This window comes from Ctenocephalides felis, unplaced genomic scaffold (assembly GCF_003426905.1).
Source record: "Ctenocephalides felis isolate EL2017-DRISC unplaced genomic scaffold, ASM342690v1 CF-g0.4_SCAFFOLD_01118, whole genome shotgun sequence".
NCBI lineage: Eukaryota > Metazoa > Arthropoda > Insecta > Siphonaptera > Pulicidae > Ctenocephalides > Ctenocephalides felis.
The window spans coordinates 24,819-40,902 of record NW_020537272.1 but is presented as its reverse complement, the minus strand read 5'-3'; the positions used below and the strand labels follow the sequence as shown (position 1 = coordinate 40,902).

At 29.6% G+C, this 16,084-nt stretch overlaps 1 pseudogene; it reads left to right on the top strand.

Annotated features, from left to right (window-relative positions):
- The first annotated feature begins 530 nt into the window (after nt 1-530).
- Nucleotides 531-16,084, top strand: part of LOC113365566 — a 20,665-nt pseudogene continuing 5,111 nt past the window's right edge.

Genomic DNA, 16,084 nt, shown 5'->3' with positions numbered 1-16,084 from the left:
AGTTTCTAAAGTTTTATAAATCGAACAGACCAATTTTATGAAAAAAAATTGATTATTGCAATTTAGTTTTTATTAAATATTACTGAATATAATTAAGATAATTTATACTGTATTGTATAAAGTAGTTCAAAGTCTTTTTAACCTATAAATATAAATATACAATGTTTAGAATAACGATATGACTGAACACAATTAATTATTATCAATTCATTGTAATTCATAATAACCGATTGATGGGTTTATTATACTATATTAATTGCAATTAATTACAATGAATTTGCATTATTAATTTATGGGATTTTCAATAAATCTTTTAAAGTTCATTACTTTACGAATTTGTTAGTAGCAAGTCATACTACTTTGTTATCCCATTTTAAATAAGAATTAAATTTGTATATATCAAACTGAATGCATATAATAGTCATTTATTAGTGCAACAATGTAGCTATTTATTTCGTAAACAAGATTAAAATATTAATAAATATAATTCTTCTGTAAATATGAGTTAAAGTCTTCGTGCAACGTTCTACGATGTGCTCGCCATGAAAAAAATATATATGTTAATTTGATTTCACATTTCAATACAGTTTTACTGACAAAGTATTTACCTTTCTTAACACAGTTATTTTCCGTAATATATCTATAGTGTTATACAAATATATAGAAAAAAATCTCTAGGGTTGTTTGGACTAAAGATATTTAAAACATGAGTGATCAGTATAGTTATAGTGTTGATGTGAAGAGTTCGGGAGTTGTTATATTAAAATTATTAACTCGTTCCGTGATCAGTTAATTAATTTGGCAATTTATTATTAAGTGGCAGTGTAAATATTTTGGTGTTTTTAATAAAAATGTTTTCCGGATGTAAAAATCACAGGATTCGCGAAGAAAGGACACCTCTTGTTTTAGGATCAAGAAGAGGTTATGGATCTGTTGCGCACTACTATAATTTCTTGAGATTGTCGTCGCAAAGATTTTCCCTCATGAATTCTTCCGCAGTGGTAAATAAATTATTAAATAATAATAAATTGTTCGAGACATTAAATAGTGTAAAAATTCACTTGAAAATATTCCCTAATAATAGTAACTGATTTTTGAGCAAACCATTATAGAAAGCGTGATTTACTTAATATGGTAAGGGAGTTCTGATCCACGAAACTAAAACATATTTTATAATATCATTGATTGAATATAATTTACATTCGTGCTTATATCGAAAACTATATTTTATCTGATAATTTTCTATATAGATATTGAAAAGAACAAGATTTTTTAAATTGATACCAGTAGTATTCTAATATTTGCAAAATTCATGAGATATTAGGATAAGGAAGGTTTATGTTTGGCAAACAATTATGGATCTTGTTGCTATCTGCATATCGATATTATAAGCTTGTTCAAATCGACAAAAATTGTAAAAAATAATCATCTCAATAAATTTTGTTGTATATTAGTTTGAGGCAATGAAAAAGTTTCAGAACGATGATTGTACAACATTTTATTTATACTAAAAAGCATGTGGTTTTTTTGGTTCATTGCTTGTAAGGAAGGAAAATCAATGAAGAATACTTTTTATACATTGTACAGTTTTTCAATATTGATAGACAAGTACAAATTTAATCGCTGAAATATTTGCATATCATATTAATTGTATGGGGCTCTCCGTGGCACAGGGGTTAAAGCTTTGGTCTTGCGACCACAAAATATCAGGTTCGATATCCAACTCGGACAGTGATATCAACAAGTAGTGATATATGTTTTCACTTGAAACTATAGATCTCAAAAATGTTTTCAAATGAAAATAATTTTATTGTATCACTGACATTGCTGCATAAAATTCAAAATATATCATTAATATTAGTGAAATAGAGGGGGAAGATTCAACACAACACCTCGTGGAACTGTTGAAGAAATCAGTAATTAATTAGATTGTGGTATTACAAAAAGAATCAAGTAGTTATCTATTCTAGTTGTGACATATTTGACTAGCATTTGCTTCTTATTCTTTTTGCAACAATCCAACTTTTTCCAAGGGCAATTTCCACTTGATATCATATTTTGGATATATAGTCTCAAGTAAAATTCTGATTAATATCAAACTGATCGAAGTGGTTTTCCAACCTGAGACCAGTTGTTGCTGACCCACAGTTTTACCACAGAGGCATACTTCTTCAGAAATGTCGATAAATCATTGGCATTATTGGCATTCATCTGAAATACGTTTTTTCTCCTAACATCAAAATTGTGAGTTTTCACGTACAAACTTCTAGTTTGTAAAATAAAAAAATAATGACGCAGGAGTACACATTAAATTGATACTGAACCAAGAGCCAGTGAACCTTTTAAATAAAGTTCCTGCAAAACTAAAAAAAAAAAAAATACTAGTGATTCTTAGCTTCATTTAGTCATTGGAAGTCCTATGTAAGTTCTTCTCCCAAGTCTGTAAATTTATCTAATCACTTTTATTGCATTAATCATACTCTTTTGTATAAAGATCAAGTGTAATGCAACATATAATACGTGCGATAATTTCTTATGTACATTGTTCATGTAGCATTTTTAAATTTTCATAGATAATGCAACTCCTGGCACGTGGATATTTTGACATTTCGATAGGGCAATACCAACTACATTCTTGTCAGAAATGTTTATTTTCGACCATCAGTTTCGGTCTGCTTCTCTAATTGAGTTAACAACAAATTTTTCTGCAGTAGAATTATTTGTTTCTAAGTGTTGTGTGATGTTTATTTTGTGGTGATTGTTTAGTGCTCCGGCCATGTCTCTGTACACAAGACTATGGAATCGTTGCGAATTTATCTCGGTAAATATTTCGGACAATATTTGCACTGTTTTCGTCTATGCGAAACAAAAATGTTTGCCTTGGAGCTTCTTTTATGTGTTACTAATGGATTTCGATAATCCCTTCGTATTTGTTTTGGCTTGGTGTATCATTAATTGAATATATTTTTGAACAAGAATTAAGAAACGTATCAATTTGCGGAGAAGCATTATTATATGTAACTACTTGCTGAACCAAGGATTTTCATTTTTTCATACTTTATTTTATATATCATAATTGATATCTAACAAAATTTGACAAATATAGCCATCTGTATAAAATTCTTATAAATCACATAAATATAAACTGAGAGTGAGAATTATGTGATATTGATTTATTAATGACAAAGCATAAATTTGCAACAGAGATAAAATGATAAATCTATAATGTTTTTGATCACTTTAGGTTCAAATAAAAACCTAATTTTAATTTCAAAAAAAATTACAACATCTATACTAAAATTGGCATAAAGATCAATTTCTATTGCTACTAAGATATGCACAATTTTCACCATTATTTTATTTTAAGAAAGGATAATTCCAGCATATATCATTTTTAAGTCGTGTTTCTTGGTATTATTTTATAAATAATTTGCTGGCTTTAAAAATATATATCTCATAAAATTAAAAAAAATGGTTTGAGTGTTAAAGAATTTCATAAATTGAAATATCTAATAGACAGAAAAAATACTGAATATTTTCATGTTATAAAAGAACAATTTTGAGAGTATTGGTCGTTGAACTGTTTATGGTTATTAAAATTGAAATTTTGCTATAGTTTTGGGGATAAATTGTTACTCGAAAAAATATAATCAAATTTGATTTATTAAATAAAGTAATATTTTAATGTGTTCTTGACAATATTACGATATAATGATTTATATGGTTTTATACAATATGTTAATTTTCATGTATTAGTTCTCGGTAATCGTATAAAAAAATGAATTATTTAAAAAATTATTAACATGAATACTCAAGCGCAAAAAATAAAATCCATCATTTTTTATTGCGTGGTTATATGCTAAATTTATGCATTTAGTTGTCTATAATAATGGTTGTTTATATATATAAAAAAGTTGTATACCGGTTAACAATATATTTGAATTTTCTTAAATTGCATTCCAGGATGAATTTTAGATTTCTTAATATTTCATTAACAAAATATATAATAAATAGTTAACAAATGAATTATTAAATTTTACACGAATATTATACTATAAAATATTAAAAATTATTATTCTTCATTTTAATATTTAATTAGAAATCTATAATAAAATAATGGTGTTCTAAACACAAATATAGGGGAATAAAAAGTTCTACAAAATGTTTGAAATTGCTTATAATTCATTCCAGGATGAATTTTTAATTTCCAAATATTTATTTCACAGCAATATGATCTTTTACGACTGAAATTAAATTTATAGCTAATTTTATTAGATTCTTTGATATAAACAAGTAACTCTTGTGTACTTTAGCAATTATTTTCGTTGGCGGAATCTAATCAGAAAATTAAAGTGACCCTGATTATTTGGTTTGGCTAATATGGGCAGTGTAATCATAAAATGTAAATATGCTCAGTAAACTCACAGGTGAATTATTACTGAAAAACATAATTGTTTTTAGAGTCGTTTAGGCTATTCAAATATTCGCAAAAGGTAAACTTAAAATGCATCTTTGGAAATGTAAATCTTTGGGTACATAATAATGGAAAATATGAAAGGAAACAGCCAAATCGGCTGCAAATATTTGTCAAGAATAATAAATTCTTGGTCGTTGGCGTATAATTAAAGAATAAAAAGAAGACTAAGGTGTAATCTGGTAAATCGAATACTGAATTTGGATAATTTGAACAAAAATAAAATAATTTTTTTTAATGATAATGATCTCACTAAAAACGATACGAGAGTATTAAAATAAAAAAAAACAGTTGATAATCACTAGAATGAAGATTTAGAAATAAAACTTTGATGATTTTTGAAATGAAGAGCAGACTGTGCTGTAAAAACTATAAAGATCAGGGATTTTGAAGGATATTTTGCAGTTGTTCTATTCATATTTTTCCATATAGAAAAATTAATAGAAATTCAATAGAAATGAAAAATAGAATCTAGAAAACATAACGTGGACATCAATTTAATGGAAAACTTAAAACTTAATATTGTAACTTGATAAATAACTAGTAATTTCATTTTCCAACGAACTCCTAGTATTTATATGAATATTGAATTGGGTACTAAACTTTTTTTTAAAAAATTTATTGACCTCGCTTACGTGAAGCATTTACTAAACAATTTGAAATAAAATCTAATCTAATTTATATAAAAAGGTTTTAAATGGAACAAATATAAAAAAATGTGATATTTATTAAAATATTCCTTTTTTTTAAATTTATATACAAAGCTTTTATAAGCATTGAAGCTAGAGAGCCAGGAGATACATAAACCAGAGATTTCATTCTATTGTTTATATAAAAGACTATTTCCATGATTATATTAATTATTGCTATGAAGAATTAAACCAAAGAAAAAATCAAAAACATTTCTTTATTTCAATTTGCAATTATGTGTAATGCCCGTATCAATAACTATATATAAATATTATTTACTGTTCAAGTTTAAGTTAATCCTATTATCACGAGATAAAATCTATATTCTTACTGTTGACAAACAGTTTGAGAATTACTTACATAATTAGTAACTTATAAAAACCCCAAGCAACTCCGATACGATTTTTAATAGTTCGTGACTCTTGCACTAGTTAAGACGTGAAGATGTGACAAATCTTAGAAAATTTGATTAACAATTTTATATCAGAAATAAATTAAATTATAATTTTTAATTTTAATTATTAATTTTATTAAGTGACAATGTTTAAAGCAATGCGAAGACACCACAATCAGCATGAGCTACAGGTGAACCACAGTAGAGTATTTTTGACTAATTTGCACTAGGTTGAAAACATTTTTTTTAATTTTTAAAATTAATTAATAAACACATCACTAGTAGAACTGTTCACAACAAAATATTTTATATATTTACATCAGATTTCGAGTAAACTTTAAATTATCTTCACTGGATTTGTGTCCTTAGAGTCTTGCTTCCAGTATTTGTTAAACTGTAATATGGAAAGTACAAAGGGCAATGCCCATATCTTTCTGGGAAAGACGATTATTATAGAATTTTTTCTTTGATTCTGTTATTACCAAAATTCGGTTTCATCTGTTTTGGTAAATATTTTCACCAGAAATTAATGAAAATATTTTTTCATTACAATATACTTTAAGTATATAAATAATCGATAATCGTGAGTTAGCAATTTTTTATGAAAATCTGACTATTTCATTTCAAATTGATGTTTTAATTTTTATTTTTTTTTTACTGAAAACATAATGCATTGCAAAGCTTTCTCTGCTCATTAACGATGCAATTGTAATTAAACAATTAGCATCGTTATATTACCAAGTGCTAAGCATTTTATGTCATAATATATTCATTAATTTTATGCATAAAATTTTATCTGATCAATTGTTATAAATTTAACAACGTTTTTTTTCAAGTAAACATTCCACCAAGTTTGAAATAAACTCATTTAAAAAAAATCATAAAGTTCAATCATAAAATGCACAATGATTTTTTTTTTAATTTTTGGAACATGCACCATGGCGGTATAACACAAGAAACGTTTTACTATCATTGATTTCAGTAAATTTTTATATCTTTTATTTTTTTTTTGTATTTTTTTCTGATTTTCATAAAAAATCATTGGCACAATACACATTTGTTGCCGAAATTTCGATTGAAATTCTGTTGCTCTAATTGACCCATAATTTTTAAACGACATCCATGAAAAAAAACGCCTAAGTTGAATTTAAATTATTTTTAGTAAGATATCCGTACGTTTTGAATCCCAGTTTGACTCTTCTTCTGTGGACAATGTTCACAATTTATTTATTTAAAAAATGAAAAAATCACAAGCAATAAACGAATGACATCATTAACATTCATTTTCGTGGGAAACAAAAATAATTCTTTTGACAAAGAAAAACAACAAATTGAGTTGAACGATGTGCCTGCTTAAAAATCGATTTCTGTAAAATGATTTTATTATTACAGTCGTTCTCAACATAACTTCATTCCAGTGAATTTTTATTCCTTTGTTATTTTAATTGATTCCAATTGTCCAGCTCGTGTTTGAGAATCATTTCGAAGCCATTGTGACATAATCTGTAATGTAACTAAATTAAAAACGTGCTTTATTGCCAAACAGTTTGATCAATATAATAACCATGTGATCGTAAACGTTCTCAAGCTATCGTATTATATATGAATACTTCATATACTATGACACTATTTAGATAGTATTATCATGAATGATGATTAAGTTGAATGTTTATTGTTATAAATGTCAGTAATTTTTTATTCCAAGAATTATATATCAAATATTTGCGCCAAAGGGAAACTATACACAATTGTCGATAGTTCTCATGGTTTTCTTCTACTGATTGTAATTTAAAATTTAACCAGAAGATGTATCATTTTTAACATTTACCGGAGCCAGACATGGTGTTAATTGTTAAGAACGTGGACTAGCACAAACTAGTCCAGGATTTGATCAAATCGAGCAGAGTGATATCAAATTTCCACTTGAAGTTACAGATCTCAAATATAATATCAAGTGAAAATTGCCTTTTGTGGGCATTGCTGCAACATAGAACATGTAATTCTGAACGCTATTATCTGGCTTAAATCAATTATTTAACGTATAGCAATAATTCGAAAAATTTTGCTACCCCTTCGATATTATATTTGATTTGAAGTTATTATAGCAATTAATCTTTTTAAATACTAAATTTTATTTGCGATTTTTAATAAAAAGTGGATCTGATGGAAAATAAGCAAAAAAATTATTATATCATAATAATCATCAGTTGATAATTAAGATCAATGGAGAAGTGTATTTCTGCTGATTATTTCTTCAAATTGACCGATTAGGAAACACGTATGCTTCGTATAAGATTATTGTTATATGAAGTCAAATAAGTTCAGTTTGTTTTGTATTTCATACAGAATAAAAGAACTCAGTGTAAAAAAATATAGCTAAAAATGATGAGATTAAACGTGCTAATTTGTATATTATATATTATATTAAATTAATATATATTTTGAGTGGATTACGAAATTTTATTCGTCATTTTTTTTTATTTCATTCATTTTTTTATTGTAATTTTTTTCAACTGATCCTATTTTGTTCAATTAGTCCAAATAAAAAATGGAATCACAGTGTAATATTTAATATATACAATTAGCGAAACTTTTAAACTTATTGTTCGTGATATAATTGATTTAAACGCATATAATTAATTCTCCTAATTAGTTCCTATTTTGATGTAAATCTCTATAGTGAATTTTATGAGACTAACAACGATTTGAAATCAAATAGTCTTTGAATCGAATATCCTATGCGTTTTAAACTTCATTTAAACAATCATTGCATTAACAAGACAGCATCCAAGTATTTTTCTACATCTGTTATACACAAATATTGCCCATAAATCATCAGTTTTACTATGCCGTCTGGTGCCAAAGAAGAGCAATTTGATCACGTTCGGGCTCTTGTGCGCGGTCTGCACGGCCCGACACGCAATGTGGCACGTCCAGGAACGCCAGTGTTACCCAATTTGCCTGCACTTCCACAACAGGCTCAGGTTTATAGGCCTTTACGTCTGGACATACCAGAAAGGGCGCACCAGGTTCCCGCTTTGACGGTTACGGCACCAGCCAGCGATGCGCAGAATAGGCGGTTTTCGTTCGGCCTAAGAAGGCAGAGCGCGGTTCGATGAATTAGCTATTTGATTTGATAGCACGTTTGGTTTTTTTCGCGGTTTGGTTATTGTTTTGGTTTTGTTTTGTTTTTTTTTTGTTGTATGTTTTTTTTTTTTGTCTTTATTTTGTTTTGTTTATGTACGAATACTTTTGTGTGGAAAACTTGCATGAGATTTTTTCTGGAAAACTTGTTTTCGTGCCAAAGTCGTTTTCAACGACACCTTTTACATTCCAAATTTTTGTGATGCTGAAATTTCTACTATTCTCTATTATTTTTTAGACTCATGCAAGTTTTCTGTTATTTTTGAAAAAGTTATAAATTGTCGCCTGATCTTCGATGTTGACGAGGAGCTGCTGCTTGCTTGAATAACATACGAACCTAATTTTATATTTACTTCTATGTTTTTGGTGATGCATATGCGAAATTTTTACAATTTAAGAAGTTAATGCTTTATTTATATGTTTTGAAGAGTTAACAATGTTTTTAAGCAATGTTTTTGGTGATGCATATGCGAATTTTTTACAATTTAAGAAGTTAATGCTTTATTTATATGTTTTGAAGAGTTAACAATGTTTTTAAGCAATTGTTTTAACTCTTGTTTTTATTTCACACCAGTCAAAAAAAATTACTCCGGCGAAAATATATTATCTTGCATTTTAGTATGTATATCAACGAAGTCTTCCATACTTAGTTCATTAAAATAATTTTTACTGCTATTTTTTTAAATACACGTTTAGTCTAAAATAAACCAATATTTAAAATTTATGAAGTCTATTTGTCAGTGAGATAATTTTAACTCAGCACCAGAAGTAAAAAGTATTAGTTTTGGCAGCAACATTTACTCAACAGGTATGTTTTTGGAGTGCTTGAAAATATTTTTGCTTGCCAGAATTGTCAAACTTGATTAGTTGCCTTCACATTAGAATCATTCTAATTTTTTTTCAAAAACATAAATCTGACGATTCTACAATTAAGTAACTCGAGAGGTTGATATTTTAAGAAATGAAATTCACTTGTTACAATTAAATATTTTTAGTGCTCTTGATTCAGCGAATTGATTTTTAGTGGTTCACATTATATTTTCAGTTTTCTTCAATATATAGTCGCAAATTACAATAATCAAAACGTGCATTAACAATGCTTTCTATCCCTTTTTAATAGTTGGAAACAAATATAAAAAATGTACTTACAACATTTAATGCATTTATCGATGATGCAAAACTCAGTTTGCTTTGATAGAAAAATTATCGTTATATTAATTGAATTTGAATCTACAACAAGGCTCTTATTAGCAAATATTTTTTGTTTTTTGACTTATTTTGTTTACATCAGATTGTTTAAGATCTGATTCAGTGTGACTAAGGTTGTTGTTATGCATGGCCACAATTAATTACAAATACACTTGGAAAATTTATTACTTGGTAATAAAGCGCTGAAATTATTCTCGTTTCTAACACATAGACAAACGTTTTCAATTGTTTGTTTACAAATGTCGAAGAATGAGTGATCTTGGTTATGGCAACTCTCCAGCAACGTAAATTTAATACTAATTTAACTTTTGTGCTATTTGATTAATTGATTTTTAAATTTGTTCTTAATGTTTTCCATGGTTCTGATGTTTTTATTCTATTTAAATGGATACAGTAGTATGCACCAACCTATTTAACACATTCCTTTTTAGATTAAAACAATAAACAGCCTTGCCAAGTATTTCTAAAAGGTAATTTGGCGTCGAGAAGGAACGCCCAACGTCGGGGCATTGCTTTTAAGAGCAACAGCATTTACGTATCTAGTGCTTCTCTTGTTCAACTTGTTGAAGTGTTTTATTGAAGTTTATTTGAGCAAAACAATCTTGTTTCAAATGGAATCATATTCTAAGTGCGATTATAGTATTGTGGCCTATTATTTGGAAGTTACGATCGCTTTGTTCTGAGTGGAAATAACTATTTGTCTGGACAAACGCGTCCATAATATTGAACTAACCATGTTTGCATATGAAATGTATTAACACAAGCGCTTAACAACTCAGGAATATATTTATAAATTTTATGTACCAAATATTTGTACCGTTTATCATTTTGATCAAATTAAACAAGGTTAAGTCGTATTTATATTTTATTAACATAAATCACAACCAGCGTTTTCCAAAGTCACACATTAGTATGACAATCAGAATTGTATTGAAAAAATCTGATAAAAATTGTTCAATCCCTTGTTGCATTTTATAGTTTTGTTTCTCTTGGTCCCAAAATTCAACCTATTATTGGACAAATTGATTTGGAGAACTATAAATGTACTATAAAATATACAATTATAAGTTTATTCTTTTACAAGCAGACCGTGATCTTTATTTTTATGTTTTTGGTGATAATATTTTTTTATAATTTATCAAGGATATTTTAATGTATTATTCAGATCACATAAAAATTAAAAAAATACATTGAAAGTACTTCAAATATACTATTTTTATTGTCTGCTTAGTATTGCATAATTGAGTAGTAGGAGAGTAATTATTTTAATATAATTTATTATTTCCTTCAGTAAAACGTTTTGAAATCTCTGCGCGTTTTTATTAATATCGCTCGTATAATTCGTTCGATTGCTACATATTTGCCAAACGTCATAACAGAGACTAATCCAATAAATCATTTTCCTCTACAACGTATGCTAGTAGTTTGCAACATAAAATTGTATTTAATTTTAGTACCTATTTAAATGATTTGTGAGAATTCCTGGCAACGAAGACTGCTGAATTTTGTATATCTCGTTTTAAATTTCGTGCGTTTCATTTCTCATTTGATCTCGTTTAAAACGGTTATGGTTTCAGATGTTGTACGTACTGAAACTTACAAAAGTGTGTAAAAACCAAAAAAACTGAAAAATCATATTTGTTTTTATTTGTGAATTTGTACTAACGGACTGTATGATTGTGTCATGTGCATTGAACATTACCAGCTTGCTTTGCGGAATATTGCGGATTGCTCGGCAAGTTTTTGGTGTGAGAATGGAATAATAGATTATTTGAAAAATAGATTGATTTTGTATAACTAAAACTTATTTTTTAATCTTAAACATTGTTACTGCTTTTGAAAATTAATCCATTGATTCATGTTTTGAACAAAATCTTGTTTTTTTTAACACATCTCAAATATAATATGCCAATGATAACTGCATATGCCTATGTTTGTAATATTTTTATAAATTCCAATAAAAATATTGACAATTATTATCGAATGCGATTTGATTCTAATCGTGTTTAAAATACTGTGGAAATTTTACTGAATTTACCATGGTCAATATATGTGCTTTTTTATTTAACAGAACTAATGCATTTTTTAAAGTTTTGTGTGTAATAGCCTCTAATTTTAATCTAGGCCATCGACCGTTCGGACCTGATGTGTTCGTTGGGTCATAGGACACTTCTTTCGTACCTGGATGCCGGAGATGCTCAGGCACTACGAGATTTTTTATCCAGTAGACAACATCAAGTAGATGACAGGGACGAGGTAATGATAAAAATTTACAATATCTATATATTTCTATTATTTACCTTGATATATTTTTTTATTTTTCAGAATGGAACCACCATTCTCATGTTGGCAGCCTCGAGGGGTTCATCGCCTTTCTGTCGCGAGCTTTTATCTCTTGGAGCAGATGCCGCAGCCGAAGATCATGATTCCTGGACGGCGATGCACTTTGCGGCCCGCAACGGTCACGCCGCGCCGCTGCGGGCCCTAATTGAGCATGGGGCGCCAAAGGAACACCGAGACATGGGTGGTTGGACACCATTGTTGTGGGCTTCATACAGGTAGGAGGAATGGAATCTAAAAATAGTAATAGAGTTGATATATGTTAACAACAAACGTTTAATATATTTAGTTTGACTTTGAAAGCTTCATTATAATTTTTATTTTTATAGGGGGCATACAGAATGTGTTCGCATTTTATTAGACGCAGGAGCAGACGTGCAAGCAAGAGGTGGATACAACTTAAGTGCATTGCTTTGGGCCGCAGGAAGGGGGCACACTGAAGTCGTCAGATTACTTGTTGAACGAGGTGCCAAAGTTAATGTGGCTGATAAAGTATGTATAACATAATATAATCATGATCCTTCATATATTATATTTACTTTTTCAAACTTATGAAATTAATATTCATATTTATTTATTTTAGTACGGAACCACAGCATTAGTATGGGCTTGCAGACGTGGGTGCTTAGAATTGTGGATATACTTCTGAAGGTAAACAATATATATTTTTGCAATGACTTCTTGTATAACATAATGCAACCATAATATTAAGCAAATATATAAATGTGTAATATTATGTATTTTAAATTCAAACTGGTGTCTAGAGAATTAACCATTAAAATCTTTCCCCTTTCTCTTAGGCGGGTGCTAGTGTTGATTCTTCCGGAATGTATTCCTGGACGCCATTGTTAGTGGCTGTTCAAAATAGGCATCAAGAAGTTGTTTCACGTTTACTTCAACATAAACCAAATGTGAATGCATTAGACTCGGATGGAGCCACAGCACTTGCCATTGCCTGCCGGGAAGGCTTAGCAGAAATTGCTCATATGTTAGTAAATGCTGGTGCTTATGTTAACTTGCAGGTAAAGTTAAATTATATATAATTGTAACTGTAACAAATTTAACGAATGATTTATATTATATTTTAGGACAGGACCGGTGATAGTCAATTGATTCATGCAGTAAAAGGCGGCCATCGTGGTATTGTGGAATCGCTCTTGAAACGACATGCTGATCTAGATGTTCCTGGTCGGGATAGAAAAACTGCCATATATACAGCGGTAGAAAAGGGTCATACTGCAATAGTACGGCTCTTGTTGGCTGCTAATCCTGATCTTGAGATACAAACTAAGGTATGTATTTGAATATGTCATAACATAAAATTTAGAATTTTTTTTAAACTTTATATTTTAGATTTGCTATTTTTTTTTTTTTTTAGGATGGGGACACCGCACTTTTAAGAGCTGTGAGAACTAGAAATGTAGAAATTGTAACATTGCTATTAGATAAAAAAAGCTAAAATTAATGCTGTAGACTTCAAGGAGATACATGTCTTCACATTGCAATGAGAGCGAGATCTAAAGTATTTCGATTAAATATGTTGATAATAAACTTAATAACTATTGGTTACTATGTTCCAATTTTTTTTAGGCGATAGTGGAAGTGTTGCTTAGAATCCTAAGCATAGTCAGTTGCTATACAGACCAAATAAAGCTGGAGAAACTGCATATAACATTGATATGCATCATCCAAAAACAATTTTAGGACAAATTTATGGAGCCAGTATGTTTATTAATCATTTAATTAATAATAATTAATTAAGCTATATTAAATTGATATTTCCGTTTTCAGGAAGACTCAATAACAATGAGGATTGTGAGGAATGCTTGGATATGAATTATAATAGCAGTGCTCTTGCAGATATTTTAAGCGATCCAGGGCTTACTATGCCTATCACAGTTGGATTATATGCTAAATGGGGTTCTGGAAAATCATTTCTGCTTTCCAAACTTAAAGTAAAATTTATAAAGGGGAGAAGTTTTTATTTAAACAAAAAATTTAAAAAACTAAAGAATAACAAAATTTAGCCTATCCTATAAAACTTTATATACATTGAGTATATAGAAGACTTTAATTAATAATTTGCTTTAACTGTTATTTCTCTAAATAAAAATTAGTTTAATTCAATTTTAGAGGAAATGAAGAGTTTTGCACGTCAATGGTGTGAACCAGTTGCTGGTGCTCCTTGGTTAGCAGTATGGCTTTGCGCTCACCTCGCATTGTTAGTTGGTCTTGCTACTGGATTGGGTACATTTTCTTGGATATGGGGACTTGCTGCTGGATTGATTACTGTTGGATGTTACTTAGCGCTTATTTATCGCTCAGAGTTGCCAGCAATAGGTAATAACTATGAAATAAATAGTACTTCTATTTTTGCTCTTCAAGATTTTAAAAAATCGTATCGAAATTTTCTCTTGATTTAAATTTTTCTTTAATTTGTAGATATGATTGCTATTGGCCCTACAATCTGAACGTCTCAATAAATCGACGTTGAATTCTTTGAAATTGTTACTGCAAGTGCGTTTATTCTGTCACCCACCTGGACCAAGAGCATCGTCAGCACCATCCGCTGACCCAGTACATTTTACTTGCAGATCAAAACAAAGTACCTTAATATTATTCTTCATTATGATTGAATATAATTATTCTAATATTTTTTTATGTTTTCAGGGCGCAGGCGCAGACGGCGAAGGAGCCATGGTACACATGTTAACATCTTTATTTGAAGTGATAGAACGCGATTATGGTCTTATTCAACGCGCTTATTCCGAGCATTTCGACCACGACCTTTAAATCCAACTCTGGCTGGCGATTTCGTCGTTTTTGTTGTTTCCTAATATCTTATTGTTTGAAGTCACTGCTTGCTTTTATAGCGACCGCAAGTCTTGGATTATACTGCTTGCTGGATGCCAATCAATCGATAAGTGATTCTAACTTAACAGTTGTAACTTATGGCTCTCGGACTTGGGTTGGCTGTTATTTTGACGGCTAATATTCAATCACTAGGAAGAGCCGCTGTTCATTGATCTTTGGCCTAAACACCATTGCAGAATGCAATTAAGAATAACAGCGATCCAATTACTGGACTAGCTAACGAAGTTGCACTTATGAGTGATCTGGTTACGTGTTTGGATGCTTTTACGAATCAACAGAGCAGACTAGTTGGTACATGATGCTTTGGACAGTTGTGATGTTGAGAAAATAATTGCTATGTTGAATTCTGTACATCAACTGTTATCGGAACCTAAGAGACCGTTCATAGTACTCTTAGCAGTGGATCCGCATATTATTTCAAAGGTATATTTGATAATTAGCACACATAATATTATTATTATTGAACCTTAAAGTTAAAAATGAACACTGCAAATATTTTTAATTTCAGGCAGTCGAATCCAAGAGCAGGCGTGTTTTCAGCGAAGGCAGTATAGGAGGTCACGATTTCTTACGAAATTTAGTGCATTTGCCAGTTTACTTACAAAACTCTGGCTTGCGTCAAGCTCAACGCGCCCAAAGTACTGCTTTGGTACATCGAAGCAGGAATAAAGAAGATGATGGTGAAATGTTAACTGGATCGGTTAGTACTATTGTTTTTTATTCAGATTTTGTTGGGTTTTTTTATAATTAGGATCATAATTTATTTATGTGTAATTTTATAGGTATCCATCGTCTCTATCTTCGGCTTCAGAACTAATGGCATCTCAAGAAAAACTTCGACCGCCAAGAGGATCTCGTAAAACTACGTCTTTCATATCTATTGCAAGTTCCATAGGTTCTAATTTGCATCGCGTTGGAACTGCAGGTGGTGCTGGTAGTTCTACTCAGCCGCATTGGGA